The sequence below is a fragment of the Neopsephotus bourkii genome, unplaced genomic scaffold, assembly GCF_033783945.1.
Source record: "Neopsephotus bourkii isolate Nb327-2 ecotype Australia unplaced genomic scaffold, CSIRO-AGI_Nbou_v1 NB_1634, whole genome shotgun sequence".
NCBI lineage: Eukaryota > Metazoa > Chordata > Aves > Psittaciformes > Psittacidae > Neopsephotus > Neopsephotus bourkii.
Window position 1 is genome coordinate 1,381,114 of NW_026902109.1, and position 15,383 is coordinate 1,396,496.

General features: G+C 39.0%; 1 protein-coding gene across 13 annotated transcripts in view; it reads right to left on the reverse strand.

The window, feature by feature from the left end:
• Positions 1–15,383, reverse strand: part of PCDH15 (protocadherin related 15) — a 460,786-nt gene that overhangs the window by 373,507 nt on the left and 71,896 nt on the right. The window contains exon 1 of one of the 13 annotated variants that reach the window (XM_061373822.1): positions 14,359–14,455. The exons of the other annotated variants lie outside the window; for them this stretch is intronic. The gene's annotated coding sequence lies outside the window, so the exon portion shown is untranslated. Of the gene's footprint in view, positions 1–14,358; positions 14,456–15,383 lie in introns of those variants that run through there. 13 annotated transcript variants of the gene reach the window in all.

Consider the following 15,383-nt stretch of genomic DNA (forward strand, 5'->3'; position numbering starts at 1 on the left):
ATCATCAAGTTCCAACACTCCTGCCATGGGCAGGGACACTTCACTCTAAACCGTATCACCCAAGGCCTCGTCCAACCTGGCCTTGAACACCTCCAGGGATGGAGCATTCACAACCTCCTTGGGCAACCTATTCCAGTGCCTCACCATCCTAAAAGGAAAGAATTTCCTCCTTATATCCAATCTAAACTTCCCCTGTTTAAATTTGAACCCCTTGCCCCTTGTCCTACCACTACAGTCCCTAATGAAGAGTCCATCCCACCATCCCTATAGGCCCCCTCCAGATACTGGAAGGCTGCTATGAGGTCTCCGTGCAGCCTTCTCGAGGCTGAACAGCCCCAACTTTCTCAGCCTATCTTCATATGGGAGGTGCTTCAGTCCCCTGATCATTCTCGTGGCCCTCCTCTGGACTTGTTCCAACAGATCCATGTCTTTTTTATGTTGAGGACACCAGAACTTAACACAATACTCCAAGTGAGGTCTCACGAGAGCAAAATAAAGGGGCAGGATCACCTCCTTCAACCTGCTGGTCACACTGCTTTTGATGCAGCCCAGGATATGGTTGGCTTTCTGGGCTGCAAGCGCACACTGCCAGCTCATGTTCATTTTCTCATCAACCAGCACCCCCAAGTCCTTCTCCACAGGGCTGCCCTCAATCTCTTCTCTGCCCAGCCTGTAGCTGTGCTTCAGATTGCTCCAACCCAGCTGGAGGACCTTGCACTTGGGGTGGTTAAACTTCATGAGGTTGGCATCAGCCCACCTCACAAGCATGTCAAGGTCCCTCTGGATGGCATTCCTTCCCTCCAGCATATCAACCAAACCACACAGCTTGGTGTCATCGGCAAGCTTGCTGAGGGCACACTCAATCCCACTGTCCATGTCAGCGACAAAGATGTTGAACAAGAGCGGTCCCAACACCGATCCCTGAGGGACACCACTCATTACAGGTCTCCAGCCGGACACTAAGCCATTGACCACAACTCTTTGTGTGCGGCCATCCAGCCAGTTCTCTATCCACTGAGTGGTCCATCCACCAAATGGATGTCTCTCCAATTTAGGGACAAGGATGTCGTGTGAGACAGTGTCAAACGCTTTACACAAATCCAGGTAGATGACATCAACTGCTTTACCGCTCTCCATCAGTTCTGTAGCCCCATCATAGAAGGCCACCAAATTGGTCAGGCAGGATTTCCCCTTAGTGAAGCCATGCTGGCTGTCACCAAGCACCTTGTTGTTTTTCATGTGCCTTAGCATGCCTTCCAGGAGAATCTTCTCCAAGATTTTGCCAGGCACAGAGGTGAGAGTGACTGGTCTGTAATTCCCCGGGTCATCCATTTTCCCCTTCTTGAAAATGGGGGTTATATTTCCCTTTTTCCGGTCATTGGGAACTTCACCTGACTGACATGATTTTTCAAATATGATGGCCAGCGGCTTAGCAACTTCATTTGCCAGCTCCTTCAGGACCCACGAACGGATTTCATCAGGACCCATGGACTTGTGCATGTTCAGATACTTAAGATGGTCTCAAACTAATTCCTCTCATCTCTAAACAGTGGCTGGTAGCAGTGGGACAACAGCATTACAAAGTTCTCCATAAGCAAATGTGCATCCCATTATCATACTGGTGAAGGATTTTGTTCAGCCTGCCTTCCTTCACACCCTTGGGATACTTATTAATTGCTCCTCCTCATTTCTCAGTAATTCATAGACAACTTTTTTCCCCACCGATGCCTACCTGTTATTAACCTGTAATAAACCACTGACACTCAAAGAATGACTTTTACCCTCCAGCCTCAGCTGACTACAGGAGATAGTATCTTTCTTAACTCTTCAGAGACATCAGACTCCTCAGCACAGCTCATCATAAAGTATTTAACAAAAAAATTGAAGCTTCTTTTCTAGAAAAGTGCAATAAACAGCAAGTTTCATCTTTATCAGTTCCTTGTTTACTGGGTCACACAATGCATTATCAATTACTGCATTCTTCTATGCACTCATCAGCACTTAAATCAATGGATTATTTAACACATAAGCTGAGCACACAAGGAGGTTGTCTAATATATGAGGTTGTCTAATGTCTAAATGTAACACAACTATTACATTTGGACTTCTTTCATACATCACCACAGTTTTGTTGGGAAGCCTCATCTGTCTACATGACTGGATTTCAGTCTGCTAATTGAGTAACATCCAAGATCTCCATTATTTTAACCACATACCTGCTGTCAGTCACACAATTTATATTTCAAGCCCTGCTTAGCATCGTTTTTGTCTGGGCTCACTAGGCCTGCCCTTCAGTTTCCTTCTGCTCCCATCTAGCAGCAATCTAAAACCAAAGGAATCCTGTCACTTTTCCTCCACCTCCTCCACCCTGTCAGGTGGTAGTTCTGCACATTGAACTCACATTTCATCACCACTCCTATGCAGCCTCTTCAAAACCTCCAGCTCTGCTCTGTGCTCTCCCATGTGTCCTTCCACTCTCCAAGCTTTCCTATACCTGATTTCATGTCTATCAATCCCCAAGTACTCTTTCAGTCCTCCAACTGTGATTTCCCTTCCTAGTATTTTGGGGGATCTTACCTTTAAAAACCCCTCTTATCACTTTTAATTGGCAATAAGAGCATAATAATGTGATACTGTGAAAATTAGATGTGATTACTTGTTTCAATTATACTTTGATTGATTTCTGCGCATGTTGGCCATGAGGGAAAGGAGGCAGTTGAGTATTTGCTCAGATTTTCACATATTCATTCCTCCCTTTTTTAAAAATTTCACAGAAGCTGCAATCACTTCCCTGTCTACATTTGTCTGCCTCTAACCATACCACCTTCTAAACCTCCCCATCAAAGCAATCACCTTTTAGCTGGTATATCCATGTATACAATGCATATCCACCACCTTTCTGGAGATATATGTCCATCTCCAGAACCTCTGTTTCTCTAGATATTCATACACCTCAGTACTGCATCATCAAGCTCCATCACTCAGCATTTTACTTTCAAGATCTCCTGGATTTTGCATATTCCTGCTTTCCTTAAACCAAATGAAAAAAAGCACTCTCACGTGCCCAGGTTTCTTTGGCTATTCTGAGACATTTAGTGCCCACATCTTTCAAGAAAATTATTCTTTTCCAACCTTCAAGAATTTGAAAAATGCTTATGCACACTAATGAATAGCGGAATTGATCTTGCATTTATCAGCTTCTTTGTTCAACTGCATCTGCTGGTGATTCACACATTGTAGAGCTGGAGGTAATGTGCCCATGTATCATAATGTTTTGATGTGCACAGGGCTCTCATTCAGGAACAGCTGGCTATAGAGCACCTACCAAGCTGCTGTGTGCCTTCAGCGGGGAAAGAACAATTCTTGCATTTCTTTAGGAAACACAATGTTGTGGAAGAGCATTGTCCCTCGCCACAACACTGTACAATAAAGACAAAAACATGCCATTGCAAGCAAACTTCGAGATGGAGAGAACAAAACATAGCCACATAGGAAGTGACAGAAAATCAGGACATAACTGCAACATTTTAAATGACTCCAGCAAATTTCTTTAGTGTAAATGCAGCACATACCCTAGAATAGGTTAAGCAGTTTTGTTGAACACAAGACGTCTAATAGTTCATTTACTTAACTCATGGTTACAGTGATTATATTTCTAGAAGACAAAGCTGTTCAGCCAAAATAGGTTTATGAATATTTACTTTTAACCAACTACCAAAATTCAGGTAACAATAAGATGCTTAGAAGAAATCCAAGAGCACTACATACTGCCAAAAAAAAGCTTTCACAGTTTCTATTTTAATAACACAGCAATAACACATCAGAGTAACACTTAAAAACAGAGCTACGCTACCCTCAGATTTCAAAAGATACCAGAGTAAATAAGATTGTTGAAACACTTTCCTCTAACATCGCACACAAAACAAAACAAAGCCACAAGTTGTTGTTTGACAGTCTTTAAATTAACCCATATAAGGTCATCAAGCTCCATCGTTTTGTCTCTGACTGAGGGCAGCTGTGGGAGAATGGACAAAAGTATACAAGTAAATACAAGTAAATTCTGATATGCAGAGCAGCATTCAAGATGTGGACAGCCCATACATGTCCACAGGCACCTGACAATGTTCTCTCCCTCTCCTACTCAATTCCAGCATCCTACTATATATTTTGATTGTTACTAACCAGACATTTCTGTGAATTCCGTAAAAACTGGCATTTAAAAATCATTAAGCTGAGCTGGTAAAGTTGAATAGAGCCTGGAAACAGCCAGCACAACTTGGACACTCACTGATTTTCACAGACTGTATGGATGAGTCAACACATACCTACTTGGATATTATCACAATTTCAGTCATGAGATAATAAACCAAGCTTGAGAAACTAGGGGTGAAAATACCTCTTTTACCTAGAGGAGCATAACTTGACGTGAGGCTCAGCAGCAGTGACCCCAATATAGAAACTTTTTGACCCTCACAAGCAGACAATGATGTGCGAGCAGTCAAGTACCCATGTCACTCAGGTGGAAGAAGGTATATACACAAGTTCAGAACAGACAGCTAGGCAATGGCTTGCTTTATTCAAGGAAGAGTAAGCAATGCAAATCCATCTTGGAAGCTGCTCTGCTCACAACACTTAAAGAAATAATTTTACTACCCAGGAATCTGACAGCAGTGAACCAGAAAAAGACACCAGTGCAGCTGTTAATATTTCCAAACACCTGATGGATCAGAAACACACAAAGCACAGAGTTTCACTCACTGCTGAAGTCAGATAACAGTAAGGAAAAGGAAATGGGCTCAAGAGTCACAATTTTTTGTACAGGTGAAAAAGTGGAGTTCTAGACATGATCCCGTGACTGTTACTTTGAAGCATGAAGATGCGTTCACATAGTTTGCATCAAAATATGACCTTCACAGGAATTACAGCTAAACTGTGCCAAAGGAAGTGGTATGCATACCCTGGTGCTTTGTTCCTCCTGTCACAGTATACTGAGGCTGTCAGGATGTCTAGGTACAAAATAGATCCCAGCAGCAGAAACATGAAAACAGAATTACAAAAAACATTCATTCTAAAGATAAAAATAGAGGATGGTCTTCATTTAGTATCAGAAAAGAGATACCTTTCAATGCTGACAGATATTTGATGAGAATCAGCAGCACTCCTGGGATTGAGGAATACTTTCATACTCCTCAGTTGTTTCCATTTGTTTTGTTTGGGATTTTTTGTGGAGTTTTGGTTGTGGTTTTTTGTTGTTGTTTTTGTGTGTGTGTGTGTGTGTGTGTGTGTGTGTGTGTGTTTTGGTGGGTTTTTTTTTTTTGTTTGTGTGGCGTTTTTTGGGGGGGGGCAGGTGGGTTGGTTTTGGGGTTTGTTTGTTTGATTGCTTTTTTTTAATGATGGTCTCATGTCAAGGTGTGTAAAAAGAGACATAGCTCTAGAAAGCTTTAGAAAGGAAAGCACGAAATTAAGAAAGAACTGACCAGATAAGCTAGCCCACATGGTTAACTACTGCTGGATGAAGGAGGTATTGTCAGTACTGGAGTCAGTGAAATAATATGGAAAAAAGAATGCCAACTGTGAAAGTCTGCCGACTCCACAGCGTTCAGCTATGGTTATTAATAACAAGAGAGGATTGTGAACAGCTCTGAGGATATAAATGCATTTAGTACCTGAGCTATAGCTTGGGAAATGAATTTCCATTTGGATAAAAATACACACTGGGACAAGTAAGATATTCATGTATGCAAATATGGATTCTGAATTTGTCAGCTTTTTAGCTATTTTCCCCTAAGAGGAAGCAGTATAGATATCTGCTATAGCATAATAAGTACTGAGCAAAAGTAAACAAAATGCTTAGGAGCATTAGAAGAGAGAGAAATAGGACCTAATGACATTGTAAAGGACAATAGAAAACCCCTAGATCATTAAACACTGTTTTTGCTGCCATAATTTTGAGACACCAGAGAAGAAGAAAGTCTCAGGAAGGACAGCTCAACTGTATTTTAAGACACTGTAGGACCTAATCTTTCTTTCTTAAACAGAACAAGAAACCCTCAAAAAGCCCCTTCCTCTGAGAAAGAAGACCAAGGATTACTTATCACAAGAAAGAGACATTACAGATATCAATGGAAAACTTGGTTACCAAAACAGCTATAGCAATAATTTTCTCCCTTGACACTACAGTATTTCCATACTACAGGGATACAGACAGAAATGAAAGCAGGAATAAATACACTCAAATAAAACATTCGGGTTTGTTCAGGAAGTCATCAGGACAGAGAGAGCAACAGTTATCTTACCTTTCCTAACAATAATATTTTTAACTATGCCGGTTAAGGCAAGGATATTCTGTGCTTCAGGGCTATTGCAAAGTGCCTGCAGGAGCCAAGAGAGAATACACATGTAGTGCTATGTAGCTCACTTCAGGTGCATGGTTCAGGGGTGCTTTTCATTTTCTCCAAGACATGCAGTAACAGAGGAATATATCCTGAACATAACAAGTTCATATCTTAATTCAGCTGCTAAATCATATATTTCATTTTTTTAAACTTCCCTAGCTGTGTTATAAATTTAGCAAAGAATAAAATCCATAAATGAAGTGTGAGTTTCCCTACATTTCTCTACACTTGTTCCAAGCTAAAGAAGGTGCCTGAAGTAAAGAATTTTCTTCACTTTACCTCACCTGCTTTAGTTGCATCACTTTAGCCCCAAGCACATAGCAGAGAAGAGAAGAGATACCGTATCTGAGAATGAAACTGCCAGCTTTCTGGTAAACTTTGCCTTAAATCCAGCTTTCTCAACAGTATCCTAATTTACAACAGCTGTAGTTGGTAACATGACTGAAAATGACAACACATCCCATAGAGGCACTACAATGCCTCTTTCTTAAAAGTAAGGTGGTCTGAAAACATGAGTTTTATTTTATAAAACCAGTATTTAATTAAATCATATGATCTGACCAATCTTCTCCATTTTCATTCAAGGAAAAAATACGGTTTTCATATTTGAATTATTTGAATCTCTTATTGTGTGGTGCTTAAAGCTGGAGTAGAAATGTTTTTCCAGCCTAAAAGAGCAGGAGTTAAAGTCCACTAATTGAAACACAAAGTAAAAAGAAATAATATACACTCCGACTTAGTTTTTAATAAGTGAAGGTAACACTGTGAGCAACAAGACTATTTTCCCTTTTGAAACGCATAATTCAATTTTAAGCAGTTTCCCTGTGCCAGATTATACACAGTATAATGCAGTCCACTCTGACAACAGAAACCCAGTATCTAAAGATGCCAAAAGCAGGGCTTATGTCATGCTCCTGCAGAACACTGCATCTGCTGAAGCCCCTAAACTTGCATGAGCCTATTATCACACAATAATGATGATTTACAAAGACAGAAGGTCACAAGTATCAGTAGTGGCTTGTAGGCACAAAGCATACGAATATGCTAATGTATACCTGCCACCCAGTCAGCATTTCTGACTGTGTAGTAGGGGGCTCTATCTGCATAGTGACCACATTGTCATTTTCTCTCCAAAATGGGTATTGGAGTAAGATGGCAGCACTTCTGGCTGCTCTTTCTCTAGAGTGGATTTTATGTTTTTGCTGCTCTATCATGTTTTTTTTTTCCAAAGTAGATTCTCAAGCAGTGCCAAGCAGCAGGCCTCTTTTCATGATAGACTTCTAAAGGCCAGAGCATCTCTATCTCTGAGCAACCTGGTCTAGTGGAAGGTTCGGGGTCCCAAACCCCCAATGTTCCAACCCCTATGGCAGCAACAAGTGGGGAGTCCAATTTGCACGGCAAGGGGTTGGGACTAGATGATCTTTGAAGCCCCTTCCCACTCAAACCATTCTAAGATTCTATTCGCCTCAAGAGCAGGTCATGGCTTTAGAGCAGAAAGGTCACCACTGCAAAAAGTCTCATGTAGTGAGCCTAATCACATCCACCAAAGCAGCCGTCATGCTATTTTAGTAGCAATGCTTTTCAAGATGGAACTATTTAGATGATTACTTTTTTTCTCCAAGATATATATATCATTTCAAGATCAACTGCAAGTCAACAGGTGATAAAGTACCATTTATAGTACATAGTCCAGCACTTCTTCTTAAAACACTGTTTAAAAGAAAGGCTTGAAAGTAACCATGAAGGCCTTACTACACAGATTAGCCACACAATCAGTTCTCCAAAAACCCAGACTGACTTCCCTGTGACAGACTTTTTTTTTTATAGTGCTAGAACTCATTTGATTAGGAAGCTGTGTGTTTTGGTCTGAACACTGTTGTATTTCTGCAGTGACATGAACTTTTTCCTGGAGCTAGCTCCTAATTTACACAACTGTGATGTGAGGTGTGCCTCCCTAGAGAGAAAATTGGAAAAACCTTCTTTGAGACAAAAAAAATCATTGTAACAATATGGTGTTTTGTCTTATAGGCAAGACACCAAAATCAAGGCAAAATCTACACGAATGTAGTACCAACAGAGAACTTTGAGAAATCATACAAAATAGGATCCATGTTAGAAGCACTACAACTTGTCTCAAGGATAGAGTTAGCATTACGTGGCACAACTAACTAGAGGACATCACAGTAAAGACATGAATGCTTCTGTACAGCCTTAGCCAATTTTTGAAGTTTAACTTATCAGTGTTCTCTCATAAATTGCATCTTGAAGGCATTAGATGGTTTTAAACTTGCTGAGATCAGATATTTTTGAAAGAAACAGATTCAATAATGTAATTGGATTGATGGTGTGAAATAACTATGCCATTGTATGCCAGGATTATTTTTTTTTCCATCTCCTTTTGAAAGGCAAAGGGTAAAAGAAATAAATCAAAATAAGAATGAGAGCAATTAGGCTTTGAACTTAACACTGAAAAAGGTTATTAAGACCCAGCTTGGCTGAACCTCCTCACAGGCCATTTACCTGGGAAGCCTACTCAGACTGGAAGGCAGCAACTCTTCAAAATGCCCACCAATAAGCAGACTTATTCTAGAACAACTTATATCTACAGTTAACATACTTAGCTATAAGTCACTTTAGAGTGGACAATCTCAATCATGACTAAAACATATTATCCTTCTACTGAAATTAATAGCAAGACATCTTTAGAAAGCTGTCTACACTCTTGCAGCTTTTCAGCGTTTTTAAAGTTCTGTTTAATTTTTCATCACATCTTTTATGCATGCACCATTTACCCAATGCTTTAGTCATCATTTATACCTTTCTCAGAACAAATGCAGAGAGGCAAAAATGCAAATGTATATATTTATGTATCACTTAGTATGCAATCACAAATACTACATATATCTGAAAACATAACTGATGCGTGCAGATTGTAAAATCTGGTTCGGCAGATGTCCCATCAGGAAAACCTCAGGGGACTGAAGAGTTAGGCAAGTGTATGTTATTTTTTCTGTGCTACAGTCCTCTTGCAGGATCTTTTAGACTAAATTCCTATTGTCAGTGGTTTGTGCCCTTTAGCATAAATCTTTTAAACAAATTCACAGGCAAAGGTCTTTCCCCATGTACTGTTCAGTTTTGACTACAAGGTTTTCAGGAGTTTTCTGCTTGTGGGATTTGGTCTAAATTGGAAGTTTAACAAGATACATAATTTCTAAATCTATTAGAAAACAAAATGACCCAATTGACTACTCTGTTTCCTAATGTTTGTTCTATACTGTTTTCAACTCAAATTAGTTTCACCTCAATACTTCTAAACTCTTTAAAGGGAGAAAGGGGGAATCAGTGCTCAAAGAATAAACATTGTATTCTGGGGTAGATATCTTGCACTCTTCATAGGGAAATCAGGCTTTCAATCCCTTGAAATTCAGAATTGGACCAGGTAAGGAACTATGTACATCATTCTACAAGACTGTTTTGGAGTGGGGGGGAGATAATTAACCTGCTTAATATGGCTGAAGGATTACGAGAGCAGAAAAGTTTACCAACATGATTTGCTGAAGTCATCATATCTTGCCTCATTTTTCACCAAAACCCCAAATCTCGATTCCATCTCTTTCAACTTTAACCATTTAATATTCATTTCTCCCTTTCATTTCTGTTCCCAGTTTCTTAGAAATGGGTCCTTATTAATGGATTTTAATATTTTTTTTTTTTTCTTTGTGGATCACTTACACAGAAGGCCTCTGATAATAATCTGATTACCAAGTTATGGAGATCTCCCGTTGTACTGACCAGGTGGGTCCAAGTGAGGTCACTCTATCATTAGGAAAAATAGAGACCAGAGCATAGAAAATAATTTTTAAGGCAAAGGAAATAGCAGCTCAGATAAGTTCAGGAAGCTGGGCTTGTCACTGCAGTCAATTTGGAAGAGATTAAAGGGGACAAGCCACACTAAAATCAAATGATCAGCCAATAGACTATTTAGAATATAAACACAAAAGGTCTTCTCTGAATAGATCTTTAATGATTTGGAAGGCATTGTTTGCAGGTTCTGCCATGCAATAAATTGATTTAGCAAAATGTCAAGTTAGAGGGAGGAGGCAAGAAACAGGAGTTGAATTCCTCCCAGAAGAACGTAAACTATATAACTGTACTGAAAAAGGCAGCTGAAGGATTTACTGATCTGCTGGAGTATTTAATGAAATTATTCTCATGAGCACAGTCTTTATGAGCTGGATCATTGCTATCTCTCCTCCAATAACTCACTCCCTTCTCATTATGAAAAAACTTCACATAAATACCTTCATACTCATCATTTCAATCAGTTACACAAGTGCAAGACTGCTATTTAGAAATCTTATGCTACCACTTAAGTACACATAATCCATTTTAAAATTTCTAAAATCCAAACTGGAGCATCCCAAAACACAAATAGATTTTTTTTTTTTTTGTTTTTGTTTTTTTTTATGGCAGGGCATCAAGTCCACTGTTATTACTTGGGAAAACTTTGTATCATCTTTAAAATGAATTAAATGTCCAATCTGACCATAACTTTTGTGTGATATACTAAACTCTGCTCACCATTAAACATTGCCATAACAAGCAGCTGAACTGTAAAACACAAAATAAAAAGTTTTCATCCCTGAAAAACAAATCAAACTGTATTCTTTTTCAGAGGAGGTAAAGAAAAATACATATTTTAGCATCAAGCGGCTATCACAAGTAGCCTCTTACATTAAAAAAATATAAAATATATATATAATAAAGCAAAATTATTGGCTTTATTTCCAAAAACTGCTGACTTCACCACATTTGAATTCTCATTTCAACATACCCCAAAACAAACACTTCTAAAAATCATTGCAGATTTTTATTTTGTCTATCTGAAAGTTATCTGAAAGTCTGTAATAAGCAGTTAACAGGGGTCAGGCTTAAATGAAAAATTCTTGAGCTTTACCATTTACCAACCAAAGTGCACTTGTAACGAACTCTCAAGATACACATTCATAAATGTATTCCATAACTGAGCCACACGGACAGACACTGTATTTCAATGTCTGTGGATGCTCTTCCACCCAGCATCTGGCATCCACCACCGCATTACAGTTGTCAAATATCCGACAAGAGATACTATCCCTGTTTCACCATTGTTTTTTGGCCATAACTGTCCCTCAGTACCATTAATTCAATACCTGAAAGGAAATGGCAAGCAGCAAGTGAACATGTGGAAGGTTTACCAACTATGCCGAGGAAGCAGAGGCTGCATCAACCTCTGCTAGTTCATTTGTCAGCAGGTAGAGGACCAACACTGAATCAACAGGGGTTTTATGGACACAACATTTTAAAAAGTCTCAAATAAAAGAAATGGTAAACCATGATTGTAACAAGTATCCTTTCCCTGCTTCCACTAAAGAAGACAACACAAAAATCACACTTACTTAATTCAGCAAATCCTCTTAGTATGAGTATGGAACTACCAGAAATGGTTCAAGGATTACAGACAGAAGAGGGTTCATAAGGTCGTACATGGAATAAAGCTAGGGTTATTGACTATTTGACAAAATGCAGACAGCACTGAAGAAAACTTATTGTTCCTGTTTTAAAAGTAAATGCCTGTTAGAAGCCTTCCTTTTCCTGCTTTATTCTTTTCCCAGTTCAACGATCTCAAAAGAAAATACCTATAATTCTTCTAAAGCATATAAAATAGAATAAAAATATTCAAGAGCATGAAGAGCACTTCAGCATGCATCACTTTTAAAATTTCAGAATTAAGAATACCTGTAAAAAACCTATTGATTGGCACATCACCAAGAAACACTACAAATTTAAACAGGCCAACATTACTTACCACAAAAATCTGAAATTATGTTTTGTGATGGAACACACTTTTACAGTATTTTTCCACCAGGGACATTTTGTATTGATGGAAATATAATGCCTGGTTTAGTTTACAGTAGAAAATGGTTACATCTTAAATAGCATTACAGGTGGAGACACTAGAAGATAAAAAAGTTTCATGCAAACACAGGGAAGATATATGCCAATGTACTGATATAAGTAATTCTGGCCTCAGGTACAGGGGAACTGTGCAAGTTTGAAAGCAATAGATAATCTATGTTGCATAAAGATAACCTTTCCACTCAGGGAGCTGACAAATATAGAAATACAATCTGAGAATCACAGTTTTCAGAGAAGGAAACAGGTAAGGTCCATCCAAAAAAAAAAAAACAAAAACAAAAAACAAAAAAAAACAAAACAACAAAAAACCCCAAACCATTTCAGCTACAGTAAGGAATTTATTTCATTTATAGTCTTCATGTTGTGCTTCAGTTAGCATTAAAATATGTCTTAAAGTATAAAACCCACATTCTTTGCAAACCAGCTTTCTTGGGCAATCTATCAAGGCAAAGATTTAGATCCAACAAACAAAAACAAAAACCCACTCGTGAAGTGATGGACTTACAGCAACCTTCTCAAGAATCTGGAAACCTCAAGGTCCCTCAGGCTGCCAGCAGGAGGAATGCTTACTGATGAGAGTGCTCTGACTCAGCTAGGGCTCCATGCCTTGCTGCAGGGCAACCACCTGCATGGGGGAACTGACTTTTGTAGATGCAACACAGAACTGATACAATGATTACTTGTAACCTACAGAAGTAGTATGGCACTTCCCATAAAAACAACAAACCACTCACTGCCCCCCCTCCTCCCAAAAAAAAACCAAACAAAAAAAAACCCCAACCAACCAAAAAAAAACCGAAAACAAACAAACAAACCAACCAAACCAAACAAAAACCCCCCCAAAACAGTCTGTCCATTTTTGCATCATATTTCAATCCTCCTTTTTTGAGCATAGCCACGTATGATGTTAAAACTGAGTGTGCGTCAGTGGTAACAAGAGAAGGTCTCGGCACTTAATTCAGTAGTCTGGGGAAAGTGCTTTTCTGTATAAGAACAAACTCCTTCACTGTATTCACAATGTAAAGGCAAAGTATTGCTACAGAAGAGCAGATGAAGCACAAATAATCATTTTTAATGTCTGACAAAACCTGCTACCATTCAAAACAATTTTAACAAGTTCCTGTAGATTCTTCGCTATTTTTGGAGTGTTTTCTTCATAGATGAAATAGATAAACCCTAATAGAGCATAAATACTTTGAGTGTATGATTAAGAACCAACTTGCAGCTCACTGCATGTAAGTATTGAAAATGTGAGAGGATAAACTCAGCTGTTTTGAGGTCTTTACACATTGACATATTTGTTCTTATAGAAGGAAGTTCCCTAGATTAAATCCATGGTCTTTGAACTTAACAGGAACAGTAGATAAAAGTTTACCAGTGTTAATTGTTCAGGGAGGGGGGGGAAACAGAACAAAATCCACCCTACACCTTTCCCTTTTGTGTTCTCTTTCTCCCTCCAAATACATGGGGGGGGGGGGGGGGGGGGAGGGAATATAATGAACTCAGAGCAGTCACACTAAACAAAGTACAGAAACAGAAATAGACAACTATCACTTAATTTTTAAAGCAGCTAATATGCACCACTATCAATCCTACAATAGGATAAAAGCAGCAATACCCTTTTTCTTACATTCATAGGAGAACACTGGCTATGTAAATATTAACAAAAAAATATCTTTTCTCTGTTTGCACCTTTGAAGAATTAAACTACCTGACAAATTTTATTTTACCCTTACAAAGACAAAAGGTTATCGGTCTAGACAAACTTGTGGCTGATCAGCCATGGCTGCTTTATCTCTAAAGAAAAAGATGAATAGGAAGACAAAATAAAGCAAAATAAGAAATTCCAGGAAAAAAAGCCAGTAGCAATTACTTTCATGCAATGATGCTTCAGTGCTTCATTGGAAGATATGGGATCTACCCTTGCTCCCTTTCAATTTGCCATCACATACTTTTTCCATCATTCCTTTTCCAGGCTGAGTTCTAGCCTTAATTTTGCTTTTACCTTCTATGTTTCAGTGGAGAAACTGAAATGCTTTCTTATAAAGCTCAAACACTGAGGAAAAATAGAAACTGTCAACACATAACCCACTGCTTAAGCACAGGAGAAAAAGGCTGTGGGGCACCACAGCCGTAGGTCAGAATCAGGACTGAACTCCTGCCTTACATCCCAGCTGCATAGCCTTTGCTGCAACACTGATGTGTCAAATGGTAATCAGGAAAGAAACAATGTATCTCTTCTTAAAAATCTCTGCCGGTGATGGAAAAAGCAGGAGTATTTTTTGCTAGTTGTAGCTTTTCTGTGATCATACAAAAGTGACCTTAACTCAGGTCAGGAGTCAGTTGTTGCAGTCTTGTCTACTCCATGACCCAGCCCTGTTTGAACACTAGCTCATTTCTCCTGCCTGCACCCTTCATCTCTTCCATTAACTCACCTCTCTAAGCGCTCCTTCATAAATCATCCCTCCATTTACTCTAATCTTCAAGTAGCACAGATGGTACCCTAGCTTTCAGAGACAGATATGCGACAAGGTACTAAACTTTTTCTCTACTCACCAGGAGAGGTCATTAACAGCAATGAAAATGCAGAGGGGAAAAAAAAAAAAAAAAGAAAAACCAACAACAACTATAATGGAAATGCAGAGGAAGAAACAACTACAACCTATGTCTATCCAATAATTTCAAACAGCTATTAAGCTAAATCTCTAGATCAGACTTATTTATACTTAACACTGGAGTGCAGTAATAGGAAGGTTTTGTGTAGAAGATGACTTCTATGTCACCTTAATGACAGTGAAAGACCATAAGGATACTCCTCAATGGATACTAACCATTTGTCACTTTACAAAGGAGTTGTTAACACCCAGGGTCCCAAACCAGAACATGAATCCCTTGATACCCCTGCTTATAGGAAGCATGCAGTCAGGCTTGCATGCAAATGTACCTGATACAGGAGGAGAGCATAAAAGAGGAGAAAGAAAGAAAATACTGTGTAAGGTTTGTACATGGATCTGCAGAGGTAGCTGCTGA